This window comes from Phyllobates terribilis, unplaced genomic scaffold, assembly GCF_046119375.1.
Source record: "Phyllobates terribilis strain yellow unplaced genomic scaffold, ASM4611937v1 Scaffold_769__1_contigs__length_694716, whole genome shotgun sequence".
Lineage (NCBI taxonomy): Eukaryota > Metazoa > Chordata > Amphibia > Anura > Dendrobatidae > Phyllobates > Phyllobates terribilis.
The window spans coordinates 301,104-314,772 of record NW_027363529.1 but is presented as its reverse complement, the minus strand read 5'-3'; the positions used below and the strand labels follow the sequence as shown (position 1 = coordinate 314,772).

Genomic DNA, 13,669 nt, shown 5'->3' with positions numbered 1-13,669 from the left:
TTTAGATCTGCATAACTCCACCTCTTTAAACACAGCACCTTCACCCCCTGCTGTTCCCACCCGCCTCAACACCGTTGGAAGGGAGGAGAACCAATTAAGGCGGGGGGTGGGGTGGAACGAGCAGCTGTCTACCCTTAGCAGGAGGGCTCCTGATTACATACCTCTCCTGCTGCTGCTGCTGCTGCTGGCTGTCCAGCAGCAGACTGAAGGTGGCTGCTGCTGTGCACAGGTATATAAAGGCTCAGAGCCTATTATGACACGCGCAGCCAGCGTTCCATTGCCACATTCCATCTACTGCAGGCAGGATACCTGGCTGGCTGAATGTCGCTGAGAAGCTCACAGAGACCGCCATAAGCAACAGTTTAACAGAATGCCACAGACTAATCAACCAAACTTTTTGGGTTGGGTTCTCTTTTATAGTCTGCAGGCATTAAATGAAAGAAGTCAGTGTTCCAGCACAAGGAGACAACGTTTCAGAAAAGGCATTGTAGCAAACCAAAAAAGAAATTTTAAGCGCAGCAGTGTAACCAGCGCACATACCTGTTAGCTCGGGTGAGTTTAAAAGGCTGCTGTTGATAACAAGGGCATTTGCTAAATAGATGGTGTGTGTGCAACAATATACTGAAAGGTCAATTATATTGTGCAGCTTATCTCACCACCTGTAGTTATTTAGGTGAAAGCTCCAAAATGCTTGCCTAATATGTCTGTTTATCCAAAAGGAAGTAGAAAGGGAGAGCTAGAAAGATAGCATTGCATCACATTACATGGCAATGCAATGCACAGTTGCTGAAGTTGAACCAAAATGAGCTTGTAATCTGGCTTCTGCAACTTTGAACATGAAAAATCCAATGAGGAGAAGAAAAGCAGAGCCAAAGAGTCCATCCCAAAATCCGACAAACAAGCAAAATGAACAAAAAACATTGAATTCAATTCTTTCTGATTTTAGAAACTGCATTAAAGAAGGGGTGCACCGGTCCTGGAGATACTGCAATACCAGGTCAATGCGTGGAGTGGACAGAGCAAGCTCTTTTTCCATCTCCCTGTTCTAAAAATCCATTTAATATATGGTCCCCAGATAGGGGACGTATCAGATATTAAACTGATAAGAACAGATACTACACTTGATCTTAGCCAAAAGGCCGAGAAGTGATAACCAGAATTGGTTTCAAACTACGGAGCCACCCAAGGATCCTAAAAAGTCCATTTGTGGAGATGAGCTCCTGGACTCCCGTTAAGAAGACATGTTGTCAACCTCTAGATCCCTTACATGCCTGCACTTTTCGGCTTGCTGCTGCTGCAATCCACGCGTTTTAGATCTGCATAACTCCACCTCTTTAAACACAGCACCTTCACCCCCTGCTGTTCCCACCCGCCTCAACACCGTTGGAAGGGAGGAGAACCAATTAAGGCGGGGGGTGGGGTGGAACGAGCAGCTGTCTACCCTTAGCAGGAGGGCTCCTGATTACATACCTCTCCTGCTGCTGCTGCTGCTGGCTGTCCAGCAGCAGACTGAAGGTGGCTGCTGCTGTGCACAGGTATATAAAGGCTCAGAGCCTATTATGACACGCGCAGCCAGCGTTCCATTGCCACATTCCATCTACTGCAGGCAGGATACCTGGCTGGCTGAATGTCGCTGAGAAGCTCACAGAGACCGCCATAAGCAACAGTTTAACAGAATGCCACAGACTAATCAACCAAACTTTTTGGGTTGGGTTCTCTTTTATAGTCTGCAGGCATTAAATGAAAGAAGTCAGTGTTCCAGCAGAAGGAGACAACGTTTCAGTAAAGGCATTGTAGCAAACCAAAAAAGAAATTTTAAGCGCAGCAGTGTAACCAGCGCACATACCTGTTAGCTCGGGTGAGTTTAAAAGGCTGCTGTTGATAACAAGGGCATTTGCTAAATAGATGGTGTGTGTGCAACAATATACTGAAAGGTCAATTATATTGTGCAGCTTATCTCACCACCTGTAGTTATTTAGGTGAAAGCTCCAAAATGCTTGCCTAATATGTCTGTTTATCCAAAAGGAAGTAGAAAGGGAGAGCTAGAAAGATAGCATTGCATCACATTACATGGCAATGCAATGCACAGTTGCTGAAGTTGAACCAAAATGAGCTTGTAATCTGGCTTCTGCAACTTTGAACATGAAAAATCCAATGAGGAGAAGAAAAGCAGAGCCAAAGAGTCCATCCCAAAATCCGACAAACAAGCAAAATGAACAAAAAACATTGAATTCAATTCTTTCTGATTTTAGAAACTGCATTAAAGAAGGGGTGCACCGGTCCTGGAGATACTGCAATACCAGGTCAATGCGTGGAGTGGACAGAGCAAGCTCTTTTTCCATCTCCCTGTTCTAAAAATCCATTTAATATATGGTCCCCAGATAGGGGACGTATCAGATATTAAACTGATAAGAACAGATACTACACTTGATCTTAGCCAAAAGGCCGAGAAGCGATAACCAGAATTGGTTTCAAACTACGGAGCCACCCAAGGATCCTAAAAAGTCCATTTGTGGAGATGAGCTCCTGGACTCCCGTTAAGAAGACATGTTGTCAACCTCTAGATCCCTTACATGCCTGCACTTTTCGGCTTGCTGCTGCTGCAATCCACACGTTTTAGATCTGCATAACTCCACCTCTTTAAACACAGCACCTTCACCCCCTGCTGTTCCCACCCGCCTCAACACCGTTGGAAGGGAGGAGAACCAATTAAGGCGGGGGGTGGGGTGGAACGAGCAGCTGTCTACCCTTAGCAGGAGGGCTCCTGATTACATACCTCTCCTGCTGCTGCTGCTGCTGGCTGTCCAGCAGCAGACTGAAGGTGGCTGCTGCTGTGCACAGGTATATAAAGGCTCAGAGCCTATCATGACACGCGCAGCCAGCGTTCCATTGCCACATTCCATCTACTGCAGGCAGGATACCTGGCTGGCTGAATGTCGCTGAGAAGCTCACAGAGACCGCCATAAGCAACAGTTTAACAGAATGCCACAGACTAATCAACCAAACTTTTTGGGTTGGGTTCTCTTTTATAGTCTGCAGGCATTAAATGAAAGAAGTCAGTGTTCCAGCAGAAGGAGACAACGTTTCAGAAAAGGCATTGTAGCAAACCAAAAAAGAAATTTTAAGCGCAGCAGTGTAACCAGCGCACATACCTGTTAGCTCGGGTGAGTTTAAAAGGCTGCTGTTGATAACAAGGGCATTTGCTAAATAGATGGTGTGTGTGCAACAATATACTGAAAGGTCAATTATATTGTGCAGCTTATCTCACCACCTGTAGTTATTTAGGTGAAAGCTCCAAAATGCTTGCCTAATATGTCTGTTTATCCAAAAGGAAGTAGAAAGGGAGAGCTAGAAAGATAGCATTGCATCACATTACATGGCAATGCAATGCACAGTTGCTGAAGTTGAACCAAAATGAGCTTGTAATCTGGCTTCTGCAACTTTGAACATGAAAAATCCAATGAGGAGAAGAAAAGCAGAGCCAAAGAGTCCATCCCAAAATCCGACAAACAAGCAAAATGAACAAAAAACATTGAATTCAATTCTTTCTGATTTTAGAAACTGCATTAAAGAAGGGGTGCACCGGTCCTGGAGATACTGCAATACCAGGTCAATGCGTGGAGTGGACAGAGCAAGCTCTTTTTCCATCTCCCTGTTCTAAAAATCCATTTAATATATGGTCCCCAGATAGGGGACGTATCAGATATTAAACTGATAAGAACAGATAAGGTTTCAACGCAATTTTATTGATTCAAAAGTATATTTACAAAGGTTTTAAAAAAGAACATTTATAACATTACAATAAAATGATAAAACATGATAATAATCAATTCAAGTTTTTTGTAAAAACACAATTTACCATCATAAAACCATTGTAACAATTAAGAAAATCATAATTACAGATGTACTTGGGTTTATTTAATTACCACTAATTGTGTTCCATAATTGTACACACCACATAGAAGCCGCTTCTTTTGCTCCATACAGTTTTTTATCTCTGAGATAGTAAATATACATTTCACTTAAAGCAATTTTTATACAGTCTGTTGAATCAATATGATCATGTTTGAAGAGTAAAATATTTCTAACTTTCCACATGGCATTTTTAAAACAATTAATAATAATCCAGGCAACTCGGAATTGTTTAAAATTTGGACACTTAAAAAGACCATAAAAGACATAAAAGTGATTAAAATCTTTCAGGCCACATGCCCATTTTAAAAGTGGGCCTACCTTTCTCCAAACCTCCTGTGCAAAAGGACAATTCCAAAAGAGATGCAATACAGACTCACTTTCCCCGCATATATCTCTTGGACATTTGGCTCTCGCCACCAGCCCCCGCCTATGTTGAAACTCACGGGTAGGGAGGCACTGGTGGACGATAGCCCAGGCAAGGTCCTTGTGTACATTTGCAAGATATTTCCCGTACACATTTCGCCACACCGTTTTGGACCTTGCCTGTGAAAAATTGGAGACAGGAATTGTGTCCTCAGAGTGTCTGCAAGCAATAGATACCTTCCTTTGGTCCCCCAATATATCAGGCTCCAATTCCTGGAGACCTAAAAGTCTGACCGTTTTCTCAAGTATCACATACTGTTTAGGTGGGCACAGGAGCACAGGAGAACTTAAAGGTAGGCTAAACCACCTTTTAAAAATCATTCCTGCTGCATATTTTAAAAAATAACTAAAAATGCCATCAGATTTAAAAACCTTAAAACAGAAGCAGAAATACTTTATATGGAAAAAGGTAAAAAAATTGGGTACATCTTTACCTCCATTAGATTTACATTTGTACATCAGATCTCTTTTTAACTTTTCCATTTTTGAACCCCATAAAAACATAAAAACAATTCTTGTTACTTTCTTGATTTGTAAATTGGAAGGGGGAAACACCATTGCAACATACAACATAATGGGAATTAAAACGGCTTTAATAATTAAAATTTTACCTTCCATACTAAGGTTCCTTAAATTCCACAATGAGATCTTTTTTTCTATTTTATCCATTGCAGAGTCCCAGTTAGGGTCCCCCTCATTGGCTTGGTTAAAAATAATTCCTAAAATTTTTATGTGATTTTTCTGTATCACTATCCCAGGGGTCAAAGAGGAGTCCCATCCCCCCACATTAAAACAGTCACATTTATCTATATTTAATTTAAAACCTGAGGCTTCACAGAAAAATTGTGTGTTTCTCAATACCCTCCTCAGAGATGTGGAATCTGGACATAGTATGGTAACATCATCCATGTAACTTAGGGCTTTAAGTTGCATACCCCTACTCCCGGGAATAGGTACCCCTTTAATTACTTTATCTTTTCTCAGTATGGTTAATAGTGGTTCCATAACACAGATAAAGAGCAGTGGTGAGAGAGGGCACCCTTGTTTCACCCCTGATAATAGAGGAACCCCCTTCGTTAAAAACCCATTTACAGAAATTTGACTAAAACAAGAATGATATAAAAGCATAATGCGGGTTAAAATTTTCTCTGGAAACGCCATTTTTTTAAGAACCATAAAAAGAAATTCATGCGATACCCTGTCAAAAGCTTTTTCAAAGTCTAAGGATAAAATAGCAAGGTTTTGACTTCTCTCTTTTGAATACCATATGGTATCCCTAATTATGTTGAGGGACTCAGCTATGGTTCTTCCGGGAACACCACATACCTGGTTAGGGTGAATTAATTTGGCTATAAAGGGTTTTAAACGGACTGCAATAAGTTTAGCTAAAATTTTATAATCAAGGTTTAAAAGCGTAATAGGCCGCCAGTTTTTAAGTTGGCTCCTATCCCCTTTTTTATATATTAAAGATACCAGACCTCTCCTCCAAGATGGGGGTAATTTATTAGTATTAAAAGCTTCTTTAAACAATAAAAACATATCGTTCTTTAAAATTCCCCAAAAAGTCAGATAAAACTCAATCGGTAGACCGTCTTCCCCAGGGGCTTTCCCACTGGAGAAACTTTTAAAAATCTGTAAAAGTTCCTCACTGGTGAGATCCCTAGATAAAATACCCTGGTCTAAAATATCTAACTTAAAATCAAGGGAATTAATAGCATACTCTAAAAAGGATGGATCTATAACTTTAGTGTTAAAAAGAAGTTGATAAAAATTAAAAGCTTTTCCTAACATACCCTTAATATCATTTTCACCTTCAAGATTTAGGATTGCGTCCCTCCTCCCCATTACCTTTTTGAAGAAGAATCGGGAGCATTTCTCTCCTTCCTCCAGGTGCTGTACATGGGAGTTAAAAATTATTTGTTTTCCTTTTTCATTAAGAGCATTTTTTATTTCAGACTTAAGATTTGCAATATCATCATCCACATCAATACCAACTTCTTTTAGTTTAAAGAGTACTTGTAATCTCATATTAAAAACATAAAACCACTGCTTTTTCTTTTTTGCTTTCATTTTCCCTGCCTTAATAAAAAATAATTTAATCTTAGGTTTAATGCTCTCCCACCAATCCAGCATCGAGGCGCGGGGGTCTCTCTTTGATTGCCAGCACTGGTAGGCCTGCACAAACCTCTTTTGAATATCAATATCCTCTAGGAGAGTTGTATTTAATCTCCATGGGCCTCTTGAGGTATTTTGTTCCCCTGCTAACTCTAAAAACACAGATAAAACTTTATGATCAGAGAATAAATTAGATAAAAGAAAACATTTATAAGGTTTAAAGGCAGTAGAAGCAAATATGAAATCAATTCTAGAAGAAACTCTTCCATTGGACCATGTAACACCTGGATCCGCCGGCAAGAGTTCCTTCCAGCAGTCCTGTAATCTAAAATCATCAATTAAACTTTTCAACAAATAGGAGGTACGGTCTTTACGATTCACATCCCCACCCTGCCGGGATTCCCCATCACGTAAACAATTAAAATCTCCTCCCACTAGCAGGGGGGTTGACCCAACACAAAATAATGGCAATATTTCAAGTAAATCCGCCCTTTCCTGCTTCCCAGGAGGAGCGTACACATTTAATAAACGTAAAGAAAGTCCATTAAAAACAAGATGTATTAAAATAGCTCTGCCAGGTATAATTTCAGTCACAGATTGAATGATGGTAGAATGTCCACGGCAAAGTAGTCCAACTCCGGCAGCACGACAGTCATTAGCACCGGACCACACAGAAGCGCCCAGTTTCCAGTCTTCTTTTAAGTCCTTATAATTTAAATTACTCTGTATACCACATTCTTGTAGAAAGCAGAAATCAAAGTCCAATGTCTCTAAATAAGAAAATAAAGCAGCCCTACGTGTAGGGCTCTTTAGGGACCTCACATTTAGTGAGGAGATTTTAAGAGGAACAGACATTAAGAAGAATCAGGATCTGAAGATGGGAAGAAGTCAATACACGGCACCTCCTCCTCCGCATCTCCAGGGGTCAGGATTTGTTTAATATTACCGGGATCTGAAGCAGGCAAAAAGGCATCATCCACTTTTGGCTCCTCATCTGGACCTCGACATCCGTGTTTTCTTTGGATATCAGGTTGCTTTACGTCCTCCCGTTGCCTTTTCAGAGGCTGGGAGCTGTCCATCTTTTCCAAGTCCTGTGCATCTGCAGTCCTCATGGCGGTCTGGTCTATGGAACGGGTGTCATCCCTCTGGGTCGTCTTGTCCTCTGGTCTGGTCACGGAACTACTGCGACTTCTGGTTCGAGGACCAGGGCTCGACTGGGTCTTAGCCGGGTCCTTTTTACTTCGCGCCCTAGAGGTCTCTCTTTCCGACACACTGGTTGATCGATTAAGGAGCGTACCCTTTTTGCCCTTACCCAAGATCACCGATGATGGTGTGGCGAATCTGGGTGCTTGCTTAATCGGGGTACTAGAGGTCTCCTCAGTTCCACATAATGCCGGTGGTGCATTCATGCTGGATGAGGACCCTTCCTCTTGACTCTGAGATACGGCAACATCTAGAGCCAGAACATCGATCAATTCCACAGAGAGCGAACCCTCGGTTAATCTTATGGAACCCCTACGACCGTCCTTCTGTGGAACTACCAGCGGGCCCTCTGGCGGAGCCGTTGAAGGATTTGGTCCGGACCCGTCAGCGTGCGCCAACCCAGGTCCAGGGGCAGGTGTAGTAATACTCCCTCCGAAGTATTCTTGGATAGTCAGTTGACCTGACTTAAACATGTCATATGTTTTTGACTTTTTGCTCGGACAATTCCTGAAGGCGTGACCTGCCTTCCCACATAGGTTACATACGATCTCAGAGTCACACGTAGCGGAGGTGTGCCCACTCTTACCGCACTTGTTGCAAAAGACTACATGAGCCCTTGTACAATTTTCTCGTGTATGCCCATATTCATGACAATTCCGGCATTGAAGGGGCATTCCTGGGTAGCGTAGGAATCCCCTGACATTACCAATGGCAAAATTAGCAGGCGGGTGGTGAAGACCACCAATGCCGCTCTGATCTGGATGGAACTTCACCAGGTATTTCCTCTTCCCATTCCAGAAGCGCTGGGAGTTGAGGATATCATGTGAGAAGCGCACTGACTTGCAGTAACGCTTCAAAAAGGTTTCGATATCGCCCTCATAGACGAATGGGCTGTACATGAAGATCACCAAGGGTACTTCCTCTTCACCGTACAGGAAGTCAAAGCTCAGCCCGTTCAGTCTCTCATCGTCCTTGTCCGCAACCATCAGTGCTGCATGGATATTATCACAGCATGATTTAGCCATAAAGGAAATGGTATATCGCCCACGGAATTCCTGATCGTAAAGACACAGGATCTTATCTCGCTCCAGGTGGAAGAACTCAAAAAGAATCTCATGCACGATGTACTGCAGATTCTTCTCATGGCGCTGGCATTCATCCACCATGATTCTAATGGACTGTCGCAGTGGAGTCTCCCCCACCGCAAATCCAAAAGAAAAAGGCATTTTCGGCCCTCAGGGACTAAGCCCTCCCCCAATAGTAACAAGGGAATGAATCCCACAAAAGCAGGAACAAACCCAAGACCGAGGGAGGGGTACCCCAAGAACTTACACAGCCCACTAAGCGATAAAGCTCAGCAAAGGAAAACGCCCTTATTTCCTCGGGTCGCCCCGAAGACAAGACGCGATCGCTCCCCGTTGTCCGGGGACTAAGCCGACCTGCCAATAGCTGCAAGGGGGTGAAGCTCCTTCAGTTAAGAGAGAGCGATCCCCCAAGGCCAACAAGTCGGGTACCCCAGGCACCTCCTAGCCGAGACCAAGGCAGCAACCGATAGATCACTGCACCTGATCCTAGCCAAAAGGCCGAGAAGCGATAACCAGAATTGGTTTCAAACTACGGAGCCACCCAAGGATCCTAAAAAGTCCATTTGTGGAGATGAGCTCCTGGACTCCCGTTAAGAAGACATGTTGTCAACCTCTAGATCCCTTACATGCCTGCACTTTTCGGCTTGCTGCTGCTGCAATCCACGCGTTTTAGATCTGCATAACTCCACCTCTTTAAACACAGCACCTTCACCCCCTGCTGTTCCCACCCGCCTCAACACCGTTGGAAGGGAGGAGAACCAATTAAGGCGGGGGGTGGGGTGGAACGAGCAGCTGTCTACCCTTAGCAGGAGGGCTCCTGATTACATACCTCTCCTGCTGCTGCTGCTGCTGGCTGTCCAGCAGCAGACTGAAGGTGGCTGCTGCTGTGCACAGGTATATAAAGGCTCAGAGCCTATTATGACACGCGCAGCCAGCGTTCCATTGCCACATTCCATCTACTGCAGGCAGGATACCTGGCTGGCTGAATGTCGCTGAGAAGCTCACAGAGACCGCCATAAGCAACAGTTTAACAGAATGCCACAGACTAATCAACCAAACTTTTTGGGTTGGGTTCTCTTTTATAGTCTGCAGGCATTAAATGAAAGAAGTCAGTGTTCCAGCAGAAGGAGACAACGTTTCAGAAAAGGCATTGTAGCAAACCAAAAAAGAAATTTTAAGCGCAGCAGTGTAACCAGCGCACATACCTGTTAGCTCGGGTGAGTTTAAAAGGCTGCTGTTGATAACAAGGGCATTTGCTAAATAGATGGTGTGTGTGCAACAATATACTGAAAGGTCAATTATATTGTGCAGCTTATCTCACCACCTGTAGTTATTTAGGTGAAAGCTCCAAAATGCTTGCCTAATATGTCTGTTTATCCAAAAGGAAGTAGAAAGGGAGAGCTAGAAAGATAGCATTGCATCACATTACATGGCAATGCAATGCACAGTTGCTGAAGTTGAACCAAAATGAGCTTGTAATCTGGCTTCTGCAACTTTGAACATGAAAAATCCAATGAGGAGAAGAAAAGCAGAGCCAAAGAGTCCATCCCAAAATCCGACAAACAAGCAAAATGAACAAAAAACATTGAATTCAATTCTTTCTGATTTTAGAAACTGCATTAAAGAAGGGGTGCACCGGTCCTGGAGATACTGCAATACCAGGTCAATGCGTGGAGTGGACAGAGCAAGCTCTTTTTCCATCTCCCTGTTCTAAAAATCCATTTAATATATGGTCCCCAGATAGGGGACGTATCAGATATTAAACTGATAAGAACAGATACTACACTTGATCTTAGCCAAAAGGCCGAGAAGCGATAACCAGAATTGGTTTCAAACTACGGAGCCACCCAAGGATCCTAAAAAGTCCATTTGTGGAGATGAGCTCCTGGACTCCCGTTAAGAAGACATGTTGTCAACCTCTAGATCCCTTACATGCCTGCACTTTTCGGCTTGCTGCTGCTGCAATCCACGCGTTTTAGATCTGCATAACTCCACCTCTTTAAACACAGCACCTTCACCCCCTGCTGTTCCCACCCGCCTCAACACCGTTGGAAGGGAGGAGAACCAATTAAGGCGGGGGGTGGGGTGGAACGAGCAGCTGTCTACCCTTAGCAGGAGGGCTCCTGATTACATACCTCTCCTGCTGCTGCTGCTGCTGGCTGTCCAGCAGCAGACTGAAGGTGGCTGCTGCTGTGCACAGGTATATAAAGGCTCAGAGCCTATTATGACACGCGCAGCCAGCGTTCCATTGCCACATTCCATCTACTGCAGGCAGGATACCTGGCTGGCTGAATGTCGCTGAGAAGCTCACAGAGACCGCCATAAGCAACAGTTTAACAGAATGCCACAGACTAATCAACCAAACTTTTTGGGTTGGGTTCTCTTTTATAGTCTGCAGGCATTAAATGAAAGAAGTCAGTGTTCCAGCAGAAGGAGACAACGTTTCAGAAAAGGCATTGTAGCAAACCAAAAAAGAAATTTTAAGCGCAGCAGTGTAACCAGCGCACATACCTGTTAGCTCGGGTGAGTTTAAAAGGCTGCTGTTGATAACAAGGGCATTTGCTAAATAGATGGTGTGTGTGCAACAATATACTGAAAGGTCAATTATATTGTGCAGCTTATCTCACCACCTGTAGTTATTTAGGTGAAAGCTCCAAAATGCTTGCCTAATATGTCTGTTTATCCAAAAGGAAGTAGAAAGGGAGAGCTAGAAAGATAGCATTGCATCACATTACATGGCAATGCAATGCACAGTTGCTGAAGTTGAACCAAAATGAGCTTGTAATCTGGCTTCTGCAACTTTGAACATGAAAAATCCAATGAGGAGAAGAAAAGCAGAGCCAAAGAGTCCATCCCAAAATCCGACAAACAAGCAAAATGAACAAAAAACATTGAATTCAATTCTTTCTGATTTTAGAAACTGCATTAAAGAAGGGGTGCACCGGTCCTGGAGATACTGCAATACCAGGTCAATGCGTGGAGTGGACAGAGCAAGCTCTTTTTCCATCTCCCTGTTCTAAAAATCCATTTAATATATGGTCCCCAGATAGGGGACGTATCAGATATTAAACTGATAAGAACAGATACTACACTTGATCTTAGCCAAAAGGCCGAGAAGCGATAACCAGAATTGGTTTCAAACTACGGAGCCACCCAAGGATCCTAAAAAGTCCATTTGTGGAGATGAGCTCCTGGACTCCCGTTAAGAAGACATGTTGTCAACCTCTAGATCCCTTACATGCCTGCACTTTTCGGCTTGCTGCTGCTGCAATCCACGCGTTTTAGATCTGCATAACTCCACCTCTTTAAACACAGCACCTTCACCCCCTGCTGTTCCCACCCGCCTCAACACCGTTGGAAGGGAGGAGAACCAATTAAGGCGGGGGGTGGGGTGGAACGAGCAGCTGTCTACCCTTAGCAGGAGGGCTCCTGATTACATACCTCTCCTGCTGCTGCTGCTGCTGCTGGCTGTCCAGCAGCAGACTGAAGGTGGCTGCTGCTGTGCACAGGTATATAAAGGCTCAGAGCCTATTATGACACGCGCAGCCAGCGTTCCATTGCCACATTCCATCTACTGCAGGCAGGATACCTGGCTGGCTGAATGTCGCTGAGAAGCTCACAGAGACCGCCATAAGCAACAGTTTAACAGAATGCCACAGACTAATCAACCAAACTTTTTGGGTTGGGTTCTCTTTTATAGTCTGCAGGCATTAAATGAAAGAAGTCAGTGTTCCAGCAGAAGGAGACAACGTTTCAGAAAAGGCATTGTAGCAAACCAAAAAAAAAATTTTAAGCGCAGCAGTGTAACCAGCGCACATACCTGTTAGCTCGGGTGAGTTTAAAAGGCTGCTGTTGATAACAAGGGCATTTGCTAAATAGATGGTGTGTGTGCAACAATATACTGAAAGGTCAATTATATTGTGCAGCTTATCTCACCACCTGTAGTTATTTAGGTGAAAGCTCCAAAATGCTTGCCTAATATGTCTGTTTATCCAAAAGGAAGTAGAAAGGGAGAGCTAGAAAGATAGCATTGCATCACATTACATGGCAATGCAATGCACAGTTGCTGAAGTTGAACCAAAATGAGCTTGTAATCTGGCTTCTGCAACTTTGAACATGAAAAATCCAATGAGGAGAAGAAAAGCAGAGCCAAAGAGTCCATCCCAAAATCCGACAAACAAGCAAAATGAACAAAAAACATTGAATTCAATTCTTTCTGATTTTAGAAACTGCATTAAAGAAGGGGTGCACCGGTCCTGGAGATACTGCAATACCAGGTCAATGCGTGGAGTGGACAGAGCAAGCTCTTTTTCCATCTCCCTGTTCTAAAAATCCATTTAATATATGGTCCCCAGATAGGGGACGTATCAGATATTAAACTGATAAGAACAGATACTACACTTGATCTTAGCCAAAAGGCCGAGAAGCGATAACCAGAATTGGTTTCAAACTACGGAGCCACCCAAGGATCCTAAAGAGTCCATTTGTGGAGATGAGCTCCTGGACTCCCGTTAAGAAGACATGTTGTCAACCTCTAGATCCCTTACATGCCTGCACTTTTCGGCTTGCTGCTGCTGCAATCCATGCGTTTTAGATCTGCATAACTCCACCTCTTTAAACACAGCACCTTCACCCCCTGCTGTTCCCACCCGCCTCAACACCGTTGGAAGGGAGGAGAACCAATTAAGGCGGGGGGTGGGGTGGAACGAGCAGCTGTCTACCCTTAGCAGGAGGGCTCCTGATTACATACCTCTCCTGCTGCTGCTGCTGCTGCTGGCTGTCCAGCAGCAGACTGAAGGTGGCTGCTGCTGTGCACAGGTATATAAAGGCTCAGAGCCTATTATGACACGCGCAGCCAGCGTTCCATTGCCACATTCCATCTACTGCAGGCAGGATACCTGGCTGGCTGAATGTCGCTGAGAAGCTCA

At 43.9% G+C, this 13,669-nt stretch overlaps 6 non-coding genes across 6 annotated transcripts; all 6 read right to left on the bottom strand.

The window, feature by feature from the left end:
* Positions 1 to 960: 960 nt before the first annotated feature.
* LOC141239441 (U2 spliceosomal RNA) lies at positions 961 to 1,151 on the bottom strand. Its single transcript, XR_012304839.1, has one exon. It is a non-coding gene; the product is annotated as a U2 spliceosomal RNA (small nuclear RNA).
* A 1,115-nt stretch (positions 1,152 to 2,266) lies between these two features.
* LOC141239229 (U2 spliceosomal RNA) lies at positions 2,267 to 2,457 on the bottom strand. The gene has a single exon (XR_012304633.1). It is a non-coding gene; the product is annotated as a U2 spliceosomal RNA (small nuclear RNA).
* A 1,115-nt stretch (positions 2,458 to 3,572) lies between these two features.
* LOC141239487 (U2 spliceosomal RNA) lies at positions 3,573 to 3,761 on the bottom strand. Its single transcript, XR_012304882.1, has one exon. It is a non-coding gene; the product is annotated as a U2 spliceosomal RNA (small nuclear RNA).
* Positions 3,762 to 10,366: 6,605 nt separating this feature from the next.
* On the bottom strand, positions 10,367 to 10,557 carry LOC141239228 (U2 spliceosomal RNA). Its single transcript, XR_012304632.1, has one exon. It is a non-coding gene; the product is annotated as a U2 spliceosomal RNA (small nuclear RNA).
* A 1,115-nt stretch (positions 10,558 to 11,672) lies between these two features.
* On the bottom strand, positions 11,673 to 11,863 carry LOC141239227 (U2 spliceosomal RNA). The gene has a single exon (XR_012304631.1). It is a non-coding gene; the product is annotated as a U2 spliceosomal RNA (small nuclear RNA).
* A 1,118-nt stretch (positions 11,864 to 12,981) lies between these two features.
* On the bottom strand, positions 12,982 to 13,172 carry LOC141239226 (U2 spliceosomal RNA). The gene has a single exon (XR_012304630.1). It is a non-coding gene; the product is annotated as a U2 spliceosomal RNA (small nuclear RNA).
* Positions 13,173 to 13,669: the final 497 nt, after the last annotated feature.